This window comes from Choloepus didactylus (genome assembly GCF_015220235.1).
Source record: "Choloepus didactylus isolate mChoDid1 chromosome 11 unlocalized genomic scaffold, mChoDid1.pri SUPER_11_unloc1, whole genome shotgun sequence".
Classification (NCBI taxonomy): domain Eukaryota; kingdom Metazoa; phylum Chordata; class Mammalia; order Pilosa; family Megalonychidae; genus Choloepus; species Choloepus didactylus.
In genome coordinates, this window is record NW_023637577.1 from 1,512,831 (window position 1) to 1,522,812 (window position 9,982).

The window sequence follows — 9,982 nt, forward strand, 5'->3', positions numbered from 1 at the left end:
CCTCTCCTAAGCCAGCACAATTGGGCAAGAAAAGGAAATAAAAGGCATACAGATTGGAAAGGGAGAAATAAAACTGTCCCTATTGCAGGTGACATGATAGTCTAGACAAAGATCTACAGAAAACTGGAACTCAAGGAATTCAGCAGATGGTAGGATACAAGATCAACCTACAAAAAAATCTATTGTAATTTTTATGTTAGCAATGAGCACATGGAAACTGACATTTAAAACACAATACCACTTACAATTTTTAAAAATACTTGGGTATAAATCTAGTAAAACCTGTACAAAACTTGTACGTGGAAAACTGCAAATCACTGATCAAAGAAATAAATGAAGAAAACATGGTGGTCTTGGACTGGAAAATTCAATGTAACCAAGATGTCAATTCTTTCCAAACCGATCTATAGCTTGTTTTTAAATTTATATGGAAAGGCAAAGGAACTAGACTAGTGCCGGTTTGGATATATTATGTCCCCCCAAAAGCCATGTTCTTTTTCTTATTAATTTTTTTATTTTATTTTTTCTTGAGCCATGTTCTTGTGTGCAATCTTGTGGGAGCAGATTTAGTAATCTTTTGATTAGGGTGGAAACTTTCAATTGAGTGTCTCCATGGAGAGGTGACTCACCCACCTGCGGGTGATAATTTTGATTAGATTATTTCCATGGAGGTGTGGCCCTGCCCATTCAGGGTGGGTCTTGATTAGTTCACTGGAGTATTTAAGAGAGAAGCTAAGAGCCATCCCAGACCCAGATGCTTGCTGATGCTGAGAGATGCTTGGAGATGCAGACAGAAGGAGGCTTGGAGATGCTAACCTAAGAGAAGCAGCCCGGAGTTTGCCCCAGAGAAGCGAAGACAGGACTCACAGACACAGAGAAACTCCCTGGGAAAAAAAGCGAGGACACACAGGAGCTGAGAGAGAGGAGCTAAGAGAGAACCAGAGATATTTTGGAGAAAGCCATTTTGAAACACAACCTGGGACCAGCAGACACCAGCCACATGCCTTCCCAGCTGACAGAGGTGTTCCAGATGCCATTGGCCTTCCTTCAGTGGAGCTATCCTCTTGTTGATGCCTTAGTCTGGACACTTCTATGGCTTTAGAACTGTAGCTTTGTAACCTAGTAACTCCCTTTTATAAAAGCCAATCCATTTCTGATATTTTGCATAATGGCAGCATTAGCAAACTGGAATAACTAGCTAAAACGATTTTGAAAAAAGTAAAGTGGGAAGAATCTCTCTATCTGATTTTAGGACTCACTATATAGCTTCATTAAGACAAGGTATTGCCAGAAGGATAGGCAAATAGGTCAATGGAACAGAGAACCAGAAACAGACCTACACAAGTATGGCCAACTGATTTTTTGACAAAGGTGCAAAAGCAGTTGGGTAGAGGAAGGATAGTATTTCCAACAAATAATACTGGAGTAATTGGACAATCATAGGTGGAAAACAAAAAGAAAAAGAAAAAGAACCTTGACCTAAACCTCACACCTTATACAAAAATTAAATTATCATAGACTTAAGAGGGTAAAATATAAAACTTTTAGAAGAAAATAAGAGCAAATCTTCAAATAATCCAATTAGAATATGGACAAAAGACCTAAACATTTCACCAAAGAGGACATAAAATAGCAAATAAGTACATGAAAAGATGTTCAACATCATTAACCATTAGGGAATTGCAAATTAAAATCACAATGAGGTATCACTACACATAAAATGGAACAGCTAAAATTAAAAACAAAACAAAACAAAACAAAAACCAGTGACAATACCAAATGCTGCAGAGAAACTGGATCTCTCATACATTGCTGGTGGGAATGTAAAATGGTGTCACCACTCTGGAAAATTGTTTGGCAATTTCTTATAAAAGTAAACATACACTTCAAATACAATCCAGCAATTGCACTGCTGGGCATTTATCCCAGAAAAATGAAAACTTATATCCACACAAAAACATGTACACGAATGTTCATAGCTGCTTTATCTGTGACAACTCCAAACTGGAAACAACCCAGATATCCTTCGGCAAGTGAATGGTTAAACAAACTATGGTGCATCCAGACCACGGAATACTACTCAGACAAACTTATTGAGACACATGACAACTTGGATGGATTTCAAGGGAATCAGGCAGAATGAAAAGCCAATCACAAAGGTTACATACTGTACGATTTCATTTATGTAACGTTTATCAAAACAACAAAATTAGAGGGGAGGGGAGAGAGGAGGGGAGGGGAAGGGAGGAGAGACAGACCTACCTGTGGCAAATCATATGAAGACCAGACATTACCCATCAGATTCATTTTGGGACTGAAATTTTGTTATTTTAAGGTGTGACAGTGGTGGGGGTCAGAGAGCATTCTGGTTACCTCTGTCAGAAGTTCTGCCTGGCATCAGCTACAATAGTGCCTGGACTATGGTGGGCATTTTTTGACTGACTGACTGGATGAATGAATGGGCAGTAGAAAGTGTCTTTATTTTAATAACAGTTGGTACAATTGGTGACACCTCCCCAAGGGGTAAATGCCGCAAGTTGTCCTTCAAGGGAGGAGGTTGGAACTTAGGCACTGGAGGCCTTCTCCCCACTTTGGCCCTGGTGTCCCCTACGTCAGTGAGAACATTACGAGATCTCCTCTCAGGAGGGTAAAAGGGCCTAGAACCTTCATGAGGGCGATTTAATTGCCACTGGCTCTTCAGGGCCTGCTGGGGTGCTTGGTAGGTTGGATGCGCCAAATAAATTAATCTCGCAAACCGGCTGAGTGCTTCTGCCCACAGCCAGGCACTATTCCCACATTGGGGATACTTCCATGAATGAGACAAAGCTTCTGCTTCCGGGAAGCAGGACTTCCAGAAGGAGAGAGAGCCAATGTACCAGTCAATACTGAATTCAAATGGTGACAAGGGTCGTGAAGGCAAACACGGTGATAAGTCTGAGGGACTAGGGCAGGGGCACCTTGACAGAGGGGTGGTCAGGGGAGGCGTCTTGGAGTAGAGGATGATGAGATTAGGTCAGGAGAAGAGCATTCCAGAAAGAGGCAACCAAACGTGCGGAAGCGCAGAGAGAGGTGAAGTTGGAGAGGAGGGTATGGGCTGGGTCAGGGTGGGTCAGGGCGCTTGGAAACCTTAGACACCATGGCCTTTAATTCGCTCCTCAAATCCCTGAGTTGGGGTATTCTCTTCAGTTTCCATTTGGAGGAATGGAGGCTCAGAGAGGCCTGGCTCCCACAGCTGGGAAAATGGGAACATCAGGACAGCCTGTGGTCCCACTCCTGCATTTTCCAGGTCAGAGAATCCACTTTTGAAGACCAAACGGAGGCCCTGGGTGAGGCTGGCCTCTGAGCCCTGAGGCCTCCCTTCAGCGTCTGTCCTTCCTGCCTCCTCCAAGCTCTGGGCACCGCCCTCCACGGGCCCCCAACACCTGCCCCGACCCGACAGGAGGTGGAAGACCTCTGTGTCTTGTACAGGAGACCCTGTACCCTCCTCCTGCGGCTGCCCCCCCCATTCTCCGCTCACCCACAATGTGCCCTGCTTTCACCCCCCTGGGCTTTTGCCCAGGCCTGCTGACCCCTGCAATGCCACTCAGGTGATTCACTAATTTTTGGGGTGCCCTAGCCTGCATGCTGCCAAGTTATCCCTCACGAGACCCTTCTTCTGTGTTTCTTGAGTAATCAAACTGTTGCTGTCTTTCCTTGCAGTTCCTTCTGAGGGAAACTGAGGCTCAGAAAGGGAGAAGTCCCAGAGCCAAGAAGTGGCTGAATTGGGATCTAGTCCCAGGTCTGCCTGCCTCTTGCACCCGTTGCCTCAAAGGCTTTAACTCCTCTCCCTTTCCTGGCAAACCGTGTCCCTTTTCCAAAGCCCTCCTCGAATGTCCCCTCCTCAAGCAAACTTCCCCCCCACTTCTCCCTCAAACCAGAGCACCAGGCTTCTCCCCTGGGCGTCCCCAGTGCTGGGTGCAGAGGTGTCTCCCCCACATGCCTCACCTGCAGCAGTCATCTGCTGGTGGCCGGTGTCTCTCCGTCCCTAGACCGAGGGCTGTCGCCTTTGCCATGTGCCCAGACCCTAGCAAAAGGGCAAGGTGGGGGGGTGGGAGCAGAGTGAAATTTACCATTATCTGTCCCATTTCTGTGTATTTTTAAATCTGATCATGGTTCCTTGCAGCCCCTTCTCTTGCAGTTTCACAAGCTGGGACAGATCGGTCAGTCTCTGCTGTAATTTCTACCTCAGATAAAGTCTCCGGAAGAAGTGCACCCTGGCAGGGACACTTGTACCAACAGCCGCCTCACCACCGTTCAGGTCTGAACACACGGCACGTCGGCCTGAGGGGGCCCCTCTTGGCTAGGGATTAGCCGCATCTACTGAGCGCGGTGGGATTATTCAGTAAAGGCATAAACACTGTGTGATTCTAACCAAAATATAAGCCACAGAAAAAAAGCTGGAAGCAAATACACCAAAACATTAATATTAACCACTTTGGGTGACGGAAATGTGAATCATGGGTTTCTTCTTTGTACTTTATAGTTTCCTGTGTTTTTGTTTTGCTTTTTTAAGAAAAGGTTCTGCCTCTTTATATGGCGTATAACCCAGCACAGTTCCAGTCTGCTTGCCAGGTACACTCCTGCATCCCAAAGGTGGGGCCTTGGAAAGGCCATCCTTTACCTTGGGCAAACCCTCCCCACAGCTACCCTGAGCTCTGACTTTTCGGTTCTGGGACACAGCTCATGGTTTTTTCCTTATATTAGCCAGAGTGGGTTTCCTGTTTGTTACTTGCATCTAAAGATCTCTGATGTGGGCCCCAAAAGGTAACAGCTGTGTGTGTGAACAGCCGGTGTGTGCAGTTTCTTTCCCTGTCTATATTGGTATATCACACCAATTATGACTTGTTATCTACTTGCCCTGCTAATCCCTGGGTTATAGTGAATCCAGAGTAAAGCCCGAGTCTTGTACTGGGAAGACCAGAGAGTCAGGTGGTCCAGGGACTTTGACTGGCTGGTTTAATAAAGGAATATAGCTTAGAGGAGTTTGAGAAGTTAATGGCATATCCTTTTAAACCATTCCCCTTGAATATGAATGGTCTCAGTCTGGCTTTAGGCAGGAAAGTGCATGCTGGATCTAGGGGACAATCTCTTGATCTGCTCAGTGTGGCTAATTAGTGTGACCACGTGGAGGATCAGAGACAAATCGAAGGTAAAGTTTAGCAAGACCCCAATGCTGAAGCCCCCAACTTCTAGGCTGGGGAGCTCAACTTTCACCTTGGGCAGAGGGGGCTGGGGTGGGCACTGAGCCTCTGAAGGACCATGTGACTTCTGTGTTCAGGAACAAACTGGCAGCAGGGAGGTAGGTTGGTGACAAGTTAGGAGGCTATGGAACAGTCCATCCCAAGCACCTCAGCTCTCTTGACCCACTCTTCTGGTGCATCCGCTCAGCAAATCCCAGCCCTATGCCAGTTCCAGTCCTGCCTTTTCGTATCTACACCCACTCTGGGATTCATGATCTCAGTCCCACCTGAGCCCTCAGGATTGCCCAGAAAGCTTCTAAGCTTTCCTACACTCTCTTACTCTAAAGTGGGCATCTCAAATCTTCCCCACTCTTTATAGGCCTCTGCTGCCACCTCCTCCCCTGACAGGGTGACGAGGACTCCCTCCACTTCTGCCTTCAAGCCTACCAGTGCACCCCCTCTTGCTCCCATCTTTTCCTTCATCCTTCCCCCTAAGCTAACCTGCTTCCACGGCCCCAGCGACATTTTCTTTTCCTTTCTCTGCATATCTTCAACCTCTTCCTCTATAATCCTGCTCTCAGTATTTAAACATGATCGTCTCTCATATCTTAAAAACAAGTAAATGAACAAACTTTCCCCAACCCTGGCTCTTTCTGGCTTGTCCTATTTTCCCTCATCCCTTCAACAACACATTTCTTGAGAGTTGCCTACGCTCCCTCTTTTCCATGTCCTCACCTCCCGTTCATTACTTCTGCTTTCTGACCCACTGCTCTACTGAAATAGCTCCTGTCAGGGTCACCAGTATCCTAAATACAGTTGTTCCAGTCAGAAACCTGGGCACCAACCGTAATTCCTCACCCCCTCCCCACCCCCTTTATACAAGCCTGGGTCATGCCTTCTAACTAGCTCTCATGGCCATCATCAATTTCTCCCTCCCATGCAACCCTTCCCCAATTCAAGGCTCCATCATCTCTCACCTCTTAGCCATGCCTGTCTCGTCCCCTCCCATCTTGTCTCCCCTCAGTGAAGGATCCTCTTTCTAAAACTCAAATCTGATGTTACTCCCTTGCTTAAAGCCCTTCAAAAGCTGCCCATTACCCTTAGGACAAAGTGTGAATTCCTTAACTTAATTCACATAATCTGACCCCCAACCTGTAGGAACTGGGAGAGGAGGGGACACAGATGGACACCTACTCTGTCAGGCACCAGCTGGGAAACTTACATTTAGAAAGGTCTTGTAAGAGGTCAATGAAAATGGTAATTAGGTCACAGGTGACCTTAAGAAAAGGCAGTCAGTGGAGATTAAAGGAAAAGAGACACTGTGATGTGTCGGTAAAGCAAGATTAAGGTTTTGTAAGGGAGAAGATGCCAATCAACTGCAGAGGGAGTTTCAAAATGGGATGGTTGTTGGTAAAGTTCTGGAGATGGTGGCAGAAGATGAGAGACAGGGTGTATCCTTGTACACTGCTGGCAGGAGTATAAATAACTTTTCTCAACTGCAATTTGGAGACAATACATACTTTTAAAAGGAAAAATTTCCATTCCTTTTTGACTCGGCAATTTCATGGCTAGGATGTTTTGTTTCTGAGAAAACAAACATAGAAATGTACATTTAGCTACAGGGATGTTTATCAATTTGCTATTTATAAAAACAAACAAAATATCACAACTTAAACATCACAAGAGGATTTTGATCAGCTGTGCAGCTATTAAAAAGGATGTAGAATTGAGATAATAGTGCTTACATTTTCCCATTTCTGTAGAAAAAATGTTTTTATCTGCAAGGAAAACTACAGGAAGATATATATATATAAAAGTATTAACAATGGACATCTAAGGACAGCAGATTCTGGATTTTGCTTTTTCTTCTCTGCACTTTCTAAATGTTCCTACTATGAAGAGGAGTTACACCCAAATCAGGAAAACAATTTATAAACTCACACACACACACACACACACACACACACACACACGAGTTCATTTATATGAAGTTTAAAAACAGGCAAAATACTTCTATGGTGTTGGAAGTCAGAATGCTGGTTACCTCTGAGGGGTCACTGACTGAGAAGATGCATAGGGGAACTTTCTCGGGAGACGGAAATATTCTGTATCTTGATTTGGGTGGTGGCTACGTGGGTATATACACAGGAAAAAATTCACCAAGCTGTGCATTTAAGATTTGGGCATTTTACTGTATGGAAATGGTATCTCAATTAAATGAAAATACCCCTACAAGACAGAAAAGAGCAGGCAGATGACATCACAGAGCCATTTTTCAGGTGAAAAAGGAAATGACAAAGTTCTGTGAAAAGACCTCAATTTTCTCAGGAGGTAGGCTGATGAAATGAGTTCACAGTGAGGAAGACACAGGAGACTTCACTTTGAGAAAGTGGGAAACAGGAAAAGTCTCTATGGAGCAGAGGCATGGGGAGTTCCCTAGAGCTGGATGCAAGGAGGGGCACTAAAACCCAGGGATCCTCAGTTTACTGTAAAGAATGCCAGGATTCTGCAGCTTAACAAGCAAGAGGAGAGAAATCAAATTGTGAGAATTGTGACAGTCAGTACTGGCTTGTGGTGGAGAGGAGACTGGAGCCAGGAAGGTTCTCGTAGGGAGAACTGGAGAGGGACAGAAAGGCTTTCAGGGCAGAGTAGGGCAGTGGGAGCTGGAGAGAAGGGGTGTGGCCAGAAAGGGAACAGTTCTGTCTGAGGTTTTGAGGGTGAAGCAGTGCCAAGTAAAGATCACGTCCAAAGCCTGGCACTGCTGGGGAATGATAGGAGGGAAGGAAGCTAACATTTACTAAGCATCCGACTACCCACCATGTCAGGATGCCTTGACCTTGCAAGGATGACTATTGTGTAACGTATAGAAGAGCAAATAGGTTCTAAGGAGGTCAGTAATTTGCCCTAGATCATAGTCAACAAGTGGCAGAGCAGTTTCAAATCCAGATTTGACTCCAAGTCTTCTTTCCACCATACTCAATTGCCACATGAATTCAATCAGGAACAGTAGGATCATGATTTTAGGGAATCCACATACATAGATGTGGGTACCATCTAAGTGGTTGGAGATGAAAATGCTATCAGTTGCCAACACTGGGGAAGGTGCCCTGGGATAGTGGCAACTGGAATGGGATAAAGTAGGCTGAGCAAATGGTCTGTGCTTCAGGATCCAGACAGCAAATGCAAGTGGCAGAAGAGAAATGCAGATCCTGCTTCCTGGCACCAGAATTCACAGGAAAATGAGCAGCCTCTGCTTCAGGGTATTTTGAGGTGGTGTTTTTAGGGAAAACCAGATCTCTGTTTCAGGGAAAATTTTAGAGTCCAATGGGGGTTTCTTGACATCATTCCATTCGGAGAGTCAGCAAGGGGAGCCGACAGTGGAGGGGAGGAGCAGGGCTGTGAGAGGAAGAAGAGACTCAGCCCTGCCTGGCGGCTGAGCTCACAGGCTTGGGGAAGGGACTCTGGGGGCTCATGGCTCCATCAGGGTAAAAGTCCACATGGAGTTCCAATTGCAACGCCAAAGAGTAGTGCGTCAAGAAAGTGCCAGTGATTAGCTGCCAATAAGCTGAGCCTAAACCCCCTCTCCACTTTTCCCCTCTTCTCTTTATCCACAAAGAGGTTAAATATGAGGTAACCTGGAGACCATGTTTTGAAAACAGTAATAGGAATTATTATTTACGAAAAGCCTGTCCCAGGTACCCTGCAACAGCCATTCAATCTTCTCAACAATGCTACAACCAGCTCCATTTCACAGCTGATGAAACCGAAGTCTAGAGTTGAGAGCACTTAGCCAAAATCATGGCCAGAGCTAGGATTTGGAACTAGGTGCGTCTGGCATTGGTTTCAATCTTCACTTACCTTGTGAACTGATGGCAAATATTTTCTATGTAAAGTTCACAATCAATTGTGAAATGTTCATTTTTAGTGGATTCTGACCTAGGGTTTTGAGTAAACTCTTCTTGCAGTTACCAGGAGTGGTAGATGTTCTACTTTACATTTGCCATGTACCGTTAAAAAATGAAGGCCCCGTGTCTTCAGAGAAGAAACAGGGCAGACTCTTAAAGGTGACAAGAATTCCTAACTCGCAGGAATGTTTTTTGTATAAGGACACACAATGAGGAAGAGAAAGGAAGGCAGAGAACTGAGCTTAAATTTTCTCTCAGAAATGAAAACATGAGCAATACCTTAAGAGGGGAATTTCAATCATCCCGAATCTTAGATCTGAAGTGACTCTACTCCCGTTGTTCCTTTCCAAGGACACAGGCCTGTTCTAGCAGGAGAAATGACAAATGCCTTAAGACGGTGAAAGTGATTATTACAAGAGAATATTCCTTCAAAATACACTATCATTGGAGGATGAGAAGCACAATGGCACCTATTTGTGTGCCCTGGTGTTCCACAGACATTTATTTCATTTAACCCACAAATCTATTCTGAGGTAGACAGTGTTGTCTTCATTTGCAGTTGAGGAAACTAAAAATCAGGGAGGCTAAAGAACTTGCCTGAGGTCACAAAGCTGACCAATGACAGGACCAAGATTTGAACACAGACTTGTCTGCTCTTTCCGCTACACCACACTGCCCAAGTTGCCATTTTTCACAAGAATACACCACAGAGAACCTACTTCAACTTCCTGCTTCTTTTTAGTCTACCTTGCTCCTTGGCTATGCAATGCCACGCCCCCTCCCCCAATGTTTTCCAACCTTTTCTTCACACAAAGAAAAATATCACCTCTTGCCTAGACAGAAAGACCCAGAGAAAAC